Source organism: Cryptotermes secundus, unplaced genomic scaffold, assembly GCF_002891405.2.
Source record: "Cryptotermes secundus unplaced genomic scaffold, Csec_1.0 scaffold80, whole genome shotgun sequence".
NCBI lineage: Eukaryota > Metazoa > Arthropoda > Insecta > Blattodea > Kalotermitidae > Cryptotermes > Cryptotermes secundus.
This window is the reverse complement of record NW_019732856.1, coordinates 1,255,676-1,266,477: the sequence shown is the minus strand read 5'-3', so window position 1 is coordinate 1,266,477 and position 10,802 is coordinate 1,255,676. Positions and strand designations below refer to the sequence as shown.

General features: G+C 41.0%; 1 protein-coding gene across 1 annotated transcript in view; it reads right to left on the bottom strand.

Annotated features, from left to right (window-relative positions):
* LOC111867726 overlaps positions 1-10,802 on the bottom strand; it is a gene marked incomplete at its 5' end in the record, with an annotated part of 591,832 nt that overhangs the window by 89,531 nt on the left and 491,499 nt on the right.

Sequence of the window (10,802 nt, the reverse complement as noted above, 5' to 3'; positions counted from 1 at the left end):
ATATATATATTTATTAGCAATCAGAATAAAATACATTCTTTTAGCTAATTTGCTAACTTAAACACCGTCCTCGTGTGCTTATTGTGTCGTGATGAGGGCTCCTCCAATGAGAGATCCTCTAACCATCAAGTAGATCTGCGGGCCATAATTTCTTTAGCCTTCTTCGTTGTTGTTGTTCCAGTAGGGGCTGCAGTAATGTATTGCTATGGTGTCCTAGTTTATCGTGATGTTTTATGCTTCTTTCTTGGATGACTTCTTTGACGAATGGTACATTGAGATCGTCATGTAGGGTCTGATTAGACACATACCAAGGTGCATTTGTGATCATCCGCAGTATTTTGGACTGTCTTCGTTGCATTATGGCTATGTTCGATTTACTGGCGCATCCCCATAGTTCGATTCCATAGGTCCAAATAGGCTTTATGATGGTCTTGTATAGAAGTACGACTGAACTCCTGAATATGAATCAAGTGCCAACCACTATGCTTCAGCATTTGATACGAGAAATGGAGTAGTATTTTATTTCAGAGCACTTTCCCAGAGTTAACCTTTGAAGGACAATATAGGTAAAGTCGTAGCCATGATTAAAACCAGATACCTCGCAAATACGAGTATCTAACCTGTTTCGTAAGTTTCACGACAAATTAAAATACAATACTTTCCAATTCGCATTCATGATGTAATTGAAATCCACACTATTTTGATTTAACTTCTGATACAATGCAGACGGGAAGTTAGCTATTTCTTCCTTCCTTCCATACTCTTAGTAATATTCACTGTTTCAACGCAAGAGAAACTTGCAGCCCAGATCAGAAAGTGATATACTGTACTACAGTTCACTGAGCGTCAGCTTATGAAATAATAATTCATTCTCACACTACTGCCAAACTAACCGGCCATGTTGTTTGTTTCTTTGTTTGTTTATTTATTTATCGTTAACTTAATGACGCTATAAGTATAGCTCTAACTATGTAACATCCAATGATAAGACGATTAATGATTAATGAAGTGCAAAGAAAGCAGAAGGGCGTGGTTGTAGCCTGATTTGTGGTACCATGCCAGAATTTGCATTTGCCTGTAGAGACTAAGGAAAATCACGAAACCCCTCACACAGGAGAGCTGGTCTCCGGACCGAGATCTGAACCAAGGAGCTGCCAAACACGGAGTAGGTGTTCTATTCACTCGGCCATGACTTTCGGCATGGTCAAGTGCAACATTTGGCTCTCAATTCAAAATTATATAATCAAGTGCAGGTGCGCCCTGTAACGTGATAAGTGACTATAGACAGCATTTGGACTCAGTAATCGAATTGGTCTCGAGTTAGCTATTTGAACATAGACTGAGGGTGTTGGAAAACAGGGTGTTGAGGAGAATATTTGGACCGAAGAGAGATGAAGTGACAGGAGGTTGGAGAAAACTGCATAATGAGGAGATACCTAACTTGTACTCTTCTCCAAGTATAATTAGGATGATCAAGTCAAGGAGGATGGGATGGGCAGGGCATGTAACACGACTTGCGGCGATGAGAATGCATATAGGCCATTAGTGAGAAAATCAGAAGGAAAGAAACCACTGGGATGCGATGGATTGGACTGATCTGGCTCAGGACAGGGACCAGTCGAGGCTTTGTGAACACGGTAATGAACCTTTGGGTTCCATAAAATGCTTGCCTTGTCTTTATTTTGCTGTGGAGAATATTTGGACTGAAGAAAATAGAAGTAGCAGATTACGTGATGAGAAACTTCTCTGTTTCTCATGGAAATACTCCTGATTCATCGCTGGTTTCTCAACTTTCTGGAAGATGTAATTTAAAAAGAAAAAAAAAGCTGGGATGCAAGTCACTGAATGTAAAAGAAAAATTACTGCTTTGTCTTCCATAATTCCTATGGTCCTTTCACAGCACTTGGTAATGCGTGGAAACTATCTATCAGCTCTCCTTGAGAAGCCACCAACTGTGCACCTACTCAAGAACTACCCAGCATTTTATGGAACCCGAAGGTTCGTTACCGTGTTCACAAGAGCCCTCCAGTGGCCCCTATCCGCCAGATCAATCCAGTCCATACCATCCCATCCCATCTCTCTAAGATCTATTCGTATTTTAATATTATCCACCCACCTATGTCTTGGTCTTCCCAGTGGTCTCTTTCCTTCTGGCTTTCCCATCAGTAACCTATACGCATTCCTTTTCTCCCGATTCGTGCAACATGCCCTGCCCATCCCATCCTCCTTGATTTCATAATTCTTATTATTCTTGGAGAAGAGTTCAAGTTATGAAGCTCCTTATTATGCAGTTTTCTCCAGTCTCCCGTCACTTCATCCTATTTCGGACCAAACATTCTCCTCAACACCCTCAGGCTATGTTCCTCTCTTAATGTCAGAGACCAAGTTTCATACCCATACAGAACCACAGGCAAAATTAGAGTTTTGTATATTCTAATGTTAATGCTTTTAGACTGCAGACGAGAAGACAAAAGGTTCTGGACTGAATGGTAGCAAGCATTACTGGAATTCAATCTCCTCTTAATTTCCTCCAGAATCAGGTTTTGATTTGTTACTGTCGTTCCCAAACATCTGTTACGTATTTTATGTCATGATTTTGCACTGCATTCTGGTGACGGAACAGGAAGACGCACATAGTTTTCTCTGTGTTTACTTCTAGACCAATCTCCTTACTAGAGTCATTTAAAGTTTGCATGTTTTTCTTTATGGTATCACCCAGCAGATTCACATGATCAGCAAAGACAAACAGCTGATGTGTCCTATTTAATTTCAGTCCCACCTAGTTTTCCTGGCCCTTCCTAATGTCATATTCTAAAGCTCAATTGAAATGCAGTGGCGATAAAGTATCTCCTTGTTTTAGACCATTCTGGATAGGAAAATTATCAGACAAATGTTTAGCTATACGGGCTTTACTATACGTTTAGTTTAAACATATTTTAATCAGGGTAACCAGTTTCATGGGTACCTCAAACTCTACGAGAATATGAGTGGTAACAGATCATAACTTAAAACTACAAAATAATACATAAAGTGAAACGTAAGGAAATGGCAGTGGCAAGCCAAAACTGGAGCATGAAGGAGAGGTTGAAATGTCCGTGATCCTAGATGAAGTAACAGTTACGGTTGCCCTTACCCACGAGTAAAAACATGTTTGTAATTTAGTGATAAGCAAGCCCTCACTACACCTTGGCATTCTGGGGTCTTGTTACAATATCAAACACGCTGAAAAGATGTACGATAATTCATATTTTACCGTGAAACGTTAACAACTGCGATTCGCGCCATGAGAGCATTACAACATGGCGTAAGTCCGAAATTCGAATTTCCAGTCACAAGACCGAAAGTTCGGAGCGCACATCTAATGTGTTTTACTTCAATGAGATCGAATAGCAGGCAATTCGTAAGCCGGGAAGTCTTAGTCAAAAGTAAATATGACCGCACATTATTTCTCTTAATCTGCGACTGTTTGCCCTGAATAGTTCCCTTCATTTCTCCAATATTTATTCGACTATGCCGACCACGGCGACTTGCAGTGTGGTGTTTATCATCATGCTGAAGGTCAACATTGCAGAACATTTTCCCATGACACAGGAAAGTGGTTCTGGTGCACTAGAAACGGCAGGGACCATCGAGTACAGAAATGACAAGTACTTCAACGATTAGTGTAACACGTCTCGAACCACCGAGTGCTCTGATAATTTCGGATCCTTCCATACACCCCAACTGCCAACCCCGGAAGTTACAATCACTTTTTAGATGTTTCCAAAATTGCGCCTCGAACCCTTTACACTTCCCTACCTTGCTTGTCTCTTTGTGTTCAGGTTGCGTGCTTGTGTAGTAGTAAAAACAGATTCCCACCTCCAATAGCAACTTGAAGATGTTCTTCAAGAAGAATGGTAAAAAATTCCGCTAGAGAAGGTTCAGAACTTGTATGAATTCATTCCAAGAAGAATTGTGGCTGTATTGAAGGCAAAAAGTGGTGCAACACCATATCAATAAAGAAATGCGTACAGTATATGTAGTGTTTCCATTATTTTGTGCAATCCTTGCACTTGAGACTATGTACACTACTGTCCTGACTTCGCATTATATACGACTATTTAGCAAGAAGGATCTGCATTTACATAAATGAGGAGAATATTTCTAATAAAAACGTCGGTAACTGAAAAATTAGACATTTTACAAGTTTGTTCCACATATTTTTCATAGCACATGACATTTTGAACAATGTTATTACAGAACTTTGAGTTCTGTGGTCCCTTCAGAAGGAGACAATGCGTTTCAAATGTCAAGGTGCAGCTAGAGTGATGTGAGTGATCCAAATCTGAGTGCTTAGTTGGGAGTAGCTACACTACAGAGTAGTGACGTTGCCAGGCTTGCTATTATTATACATAATTCTCACATTTGCCTGCAAACAGCTACACCCACCCTACACCCCTCCAGGGAATTGAAGTAACTGCACCTCTGATATTGTTCTGCTGTAATCCAGCTCTGAATAGCTTCCCATAATCTATCAAACACATTCCTTACTTTTCTCTATTTATTTCTTCTTTCTGCTCCTCTTTTTTTTTCTGTTGATCCTATTCCTCATCCTGTTACTCCTCTTCTTCCTTACGCAGATGCTGCTCCTCCCCCATTTTGTTCTTCTGGAGTTTCCGATTGCTTGTAAAGAGGCCGAGTATCTTCCACTACCCACAAACCTCCCACAACAGTTTTTCCATCAGACTCCACATATAATTCAAATGTATCAACCTAAAGCAATTTAGGACATCCCAACTGTCTGTTACTGTTTCATACATTCTTAGCAGAAGCTTCATCAAGGAATCAAGAACACCAGAGGTTACACTGCAGACACTAAGTTGAAAACATGGCCGCGCCATAGCTCAAGGTGTTAGTCGCTGGCTGCCCACCGCGGCGGCCCGGGTTCGATCCCGGGTCTGGTCAAGTGGGATGTGTGGTGGACAAAGTGGCGCTGGAGCGGGTTATCTCTGAGTACTTAGGTTTCCCCTGCCAATCTTCATTCCACAAAATTCTCCATCATCATAATCACCCGGGGCAGGCTACAATAGGCCAATCAGTGGCCGCCATGTCGAGTGGACCCAGTTGGATTCCACCCTCCCCCACTAAGCGAATTAAAAGAAATAAGATTATTTCATACAGTTTTAAACTGATGTCATATCAGAACACTGTCAACTTCCAAGCTGAAACTACTTTGCTACACGCAATCTGTGTAAAGTTTGAATCACACAAGTTATCTAGAAACATAGGAAGATACTGCTTGAGGTCGTCATGTTGTGAAAATGTTTGCGCTCACAATAAAGTTCTTCCTATTTTAAGCGTCACCAATGATCAGCACTTGGCAGGGTTCAACTAAAAATGGGTTTCAGCTCAGCATGTGCGAAGCCCTTCAAAACATTTACGAACAAAAATTGTTTTGTAAAGTGTACAGTTCTTTGTAATAAATAAGTATCTGAAAATTAAAAAAGAGAAATCTTTATGCAGCCAAAAAATATATAATTTTCTAGACAATAAATTCTAATAATTGAATCTGTATTTACAGTTGCTGAGCATCATCCATTTAATTTGTGGTGACGCCTGTCTTTGTGATTAGCTTGAGAAAGTCAGTAGCTTAAAACTAATTATCAAAGTAAAACTGGACTGACCCACTGCAATGAAAGACTGCTGCTCTACCAAGCAGAAAACAGAAAGTTGGTCCCAGCAGCCCATAACAGTCATATTACAGTATCCACTCTGCACTGATACTACTTCAAGAATACATAGACAAACCGCTGTTTCCAGCACGCTGTTGTTACTTAAACTGTAGACTGATACTGAACACTGGCCCTACCGTTTTCTACACCTTGGATTATTCTCGCTGTCTTTCACATTATACATACATATATCTTGCTTGATAAGCGCTTGTTCCTCAATGATTCTTCTAGTGCAGATGTACATCTGCACCTACCATTAGATTAGCAGTACACTTCGCACACATGTTTTTACACTAGCCACTGGTTTACATTAACCGTCCCGTTGCATTACGGTGCCCGCATTTCTGGACAACTGTACAGAAGTATGGAGAGTCAAAACTAAATATACGAACACGCAATGAAACCATCTGTTATTACATTTTTTTAAGTCAAGGATGTGGGAACAACAATAAAACATAAAAGTGACACTCATCATAGAACTAGAAAAATAACTCTAGAAATTGCTTGTTAGAACGCAGTTCGAAAGCTTCCACTATCTCGCCCACATCCCAAAAAGACTAAACTCAGAATATATAATACAATATTTTTCCAGTTGATCTGTTTCGTTCTGAAATATACTTCCTTACTCCAAACGTAAGTTGCGAATAATCCCCCAAACGTATATCACAATGGTCTATTCATTATATAGATACTGTGTCAGACACTGACTACCGTCTAGAGCAGGCATGTCAAACTCAACTTGTACAGAGGGCCACCTCAGCCCTATATGTAATAGTCCAGGGCCGCACTTCAAAACAGAAATATACATTAGATTTTGATACAAGGAAATTTAATTCTATTTATTATTTAGGAATAATTTCAATATAAGTACCTAAAGTCACATATCTTAGTTTTAAAAAGCAAGAAAATGCCATTTTTGACAAGTATCAAACAGCTTTTCAATATGTGAAAAGAGAGATTGCACAAGAAATTATGTTAGAAATAGCAAAACACTGAATTTCCTGCAGGCTGCTAATTTATGTCTGCGTGATACTTCTTTTCTTCTGGTCTCTTGGAAAATTGTCTTTACAAAAAACATTTCTACTAAAGTTTTAATATTGATCTTAATATCAATTAGATCTAAAAGTTGAGGGGCCGTACTTTATGGCTATGGGGGCCGCATGTTTGACACGGCTGGTCTAGAGCATGTTCAAAATACACGTTTCGGAAGCTGGATCCATTTCGGTCATACGGGGGGGGGTCATCTCGATCATTCTGCTGAGCGCCGATCGAGGATAGTTCCTTCTAACGAGCACAACTGCGTATCAGCCTTCTCCCCACTTGCACCTGATGATGGAAGCAGATCCAGCTTCCGAAACGTTGTGTAATTTAAATACACCTAAGACGACAGGCACTGTGAAAGATAATACCTACCTACTATAGTAAACCCTCGTTATAACGGAACTACGTGGGACAGTGTCCGTTATCACCGAATAAAGAGTATTCACGGACGTACACCATAGGATACATAACCAATACACGCAATAAACAAAGAAACACACTATGTGATTACATAAGGGCTTTTATATTGTTCTTTATTTTAATAGTTTTCTAATTACAAAATGACCACTTCTGTGGCATAGTGGTCAGCGTTCCTGGCTACAGATCCAGAGGTCAGGGTTCGATTCCCGGCGCTACCAGATTTTTTTCGAAGTAGTGGTCTGAAACGGGGTCCACTCAGCCTCGTGATAATTGTGGAGCTATTTCAAGGAAACAGAGGCTCCGGTCTAGAAAACCGAAATTAACGACCGTGGGGATTTGTTGCGCTTGCCACGCGACACCTTCTATCCGCAAGATTTGGCACTGAACTTCGCCGACAAGCGGCGGTCGCTCGGTCGATATAGTTCGCTTGCGGACTAAAATCACGGAGTTTCTTTTTTCTAATTACAAAAGCTTCTTAATGCCTCGACATCTCCAAAAAATCCGCAATTTCAAAGCCAGATTTGTCCGTTATATCAAGGTGTTATAACGAGGGTTTACGATACTGTATTTGCTATAAGAGCGAAATCATGGAGGTTAGAATGGGCGGGGCAAATGGCCCCGATGGGTTAGAGGAAATATATGTAATGACCCTGGAGGGGAAGCGTTCAGGAAAGTGTCACATGAAGTCCACGGAAATTATATCGCAGCAGAGTGAAAGGACGGTAGGTGGATGGAGCTAGTCAGGATCATATCCGCTTCTGGGTTTTGGTATTACAAATGTAGAACCTTGGATTCTACGACCAGAGACATACTTAACTAGCGGCTGGCTGGTTCATTCATCAAAACTTTATAAACCATTACAATTTATCACAGTCAGATATCTTATTAAAAGTGACTATTTCTCTGGCTTGTTTGTCTGTTACTTAACTCAGACCTTTTATCTCAAATACAATCAAGTTCCTTCTAAGTGCTCAACCAGTACCTCATCTGCATCCCCTAGTGGTTTCAAAAAGTTCATCTATAATATTCCATTAAACAGGCTTCCAAAGGGAAAGTCTGGAAGTTTATTCAACCGCCATAACAATTTGTGGTTTCCTTTCAGAGGAGAAACTCCGAGAAATATGTTGGTGCACCTTCCACTTAATTTCCGTCTTCAATATCGCTTCAGTAAAACATCCAGGATGATAACTGGATGTAAACACATCTTCTAAATTCGTGATCCTTAGTAACTGTAATAACATGGGACTGTACTCAAAGATTTGTTGCAATTTTTATAGCATTTACGAATACAACTTTTACAAAGACTGGTTGCCTCAAATAGAGAATATTCGTGGTGCCTGGGGAGCACGTAGTTCAAATAGGCGCTATGGTTTCTTATATATTACATCAGTTTCACCACATAGATGCTGTGACAGTACCTGATTAAACCATGATTAATTCCTCCTTCATTAAAATTTACTCTTTCAGTAACTGCTACATTAACCCCAAAAGCGGATACATGGGTGCTAACTTTAAGAACTTATTTTTCGTTAGAGTCAAGACACAACAGCAAAAATCCAAATTTGCGTAAATCATTACCTCTGTGACATAACACTACAGGAAAGCCATCAGGTGTAAACCCAAGATCTAAGTTTAACAAAATTAACATAATGTATTGTTTCGTTGCATTTCGTTAACCACACACCAACACAACACAAGATGCAGAACCTAACGAGTTCTCGGATACATCTTACGCGAGGTTACCTGGCGATTAAGCCAGTTTTGAGAGAACTCACGAACTGATTTGAACTTCGTACAAAGTTGGGATTAAATCATACTGAACCGGTACGAAACGAAACTAAATTCTGCGGACAAGGTCCGATACAGATTGCTCAATAGCAAATTTCATCGAAATTTGATCGGTAGTTCCGGAGATGAAACACGTGGACGGATTGACACAATCTTCCCACTATGCGTCTATTTTATGCAGTTCATTGAAATAACATCACAAAAATAAGAGCACAAATATGGAAGTGCCAACTGAAGTTGCTTAGCATATGTTCAGATGACAACTGTCTTCTAGGACGAGCGTTCAGACGGAGGGAACCTGCCTTTATCTTCAAGGCAGAAGAGTCTCCTATTCTGCGTCTTGCACAAGCAAAAAGGAGGCAGCAGACGGCTCCGGAACGTTGGTGCCTATCTACAAGACTACACGACGTCACGCCTCACTTTCACAGTCACTGCCTTCAGATTGCCTATCTCGTATTATGTTCTATCAGTGGTTCCCAGTGGGGGGGGGGTTATACAACAAAATCAATTCTTAGCGCCAAACTCATCTGAAATAATTCTCCTACATTTGATCCTATCGTGAGCCGGGGTAGCGTGGCCGGTATAACGACTGGCTACGGGCTGGGCGACCGAGAGGTCGGAGTTCGAGTCCCGGTGGGGTCAAGAATTTTCACTTCTCCATGTCGTTCAGAACGGCTCTAGGGTCCACCCAACCTCCTGTCAAATGGGTACCGGGGGCTCTTTTCCAAGGGGTAAAGCGGCCGGTGCGTGAAGCTGAAGATTCACCTCCAACTAGTGCCGGGGTCAAGATAATACGGATCTATACATCCACTCCGTCATACGCCTTTATGGCGTAGTGCTTAATTACATAAGCACAGGGACAACTTTGCATACGTCAGAGTTAACCAGATACTTAAAAAATCTGAAAGATTACAAGTAGTTACTATAGGATTCTGACGATGGTGTATAACACTGATATGTTAGGTTTTTGGACTTTATCCATCGTCCTGGTTTCTTTAAGATAACAAATTGATTGAGGCTAGCTCTTTCTAACGGACCCAACTGAATAGGTGTTTTCCTTCACCTGAGGACGGAAACAGATCCAGTTTCCGAAACGTCGTGTTTTTATTTGTTATCTTAAAAAAACCAGGACTATGGATAAAGTCCAAAAACCTAACATATCAGTGTGGACTGAAAGATTACATTTAAATAATTTTCGGCACTATACGTCACCAAATAACGAACACACTGCAGCATATTCATATTCAAACTTGAGATTTTCACTCGCAGTTTTAGCGTGGCACTAAATCCGAGTGTGCTGATCATAAGCAATAATATAAATATGAGAGTACGGTTACAGCTATTTCGAAAGAAAAAACTCAGCGGAGGGTAAAAGGGTTTGTCGTCATATTAAGAATTTTGGGAACCACTGGTTTAGCTGAAGAGTTCTACCTCCTGAGACATAACGCCGTGTAGTCCTTTGAAAGTCAACCGACGTTACGGAAGGACATGTCGCCTTCATCCTCACGGTCGAAGAATTAGCCGAGCAAAAAACAAGCGTGAAGCAGGTGGTGAAGTTGACGCGTGGGTTGGCTTTCAATGGACTACACAGCGTTATATCCCAGAAGATTATACCTCTTCATAACCACCGCTGTGGGATCCTCGAATCCTACACGCTGGTTCAGCTGTTTACCATGGCCCGCCGCTGCCCCAAAGCACGTCTAACCAGCGGCAGCCTGCTTAGCAATGCAGAAAACCTGTGCCGCTGATGTTCTCGAGTGGGGACAAGTGGGAGAGTTAGTTCATAAAATCCGCGCCTTCACTGACAGTTGCGTGATCTCTGTTCTGCGGCGCGGTGTGGAA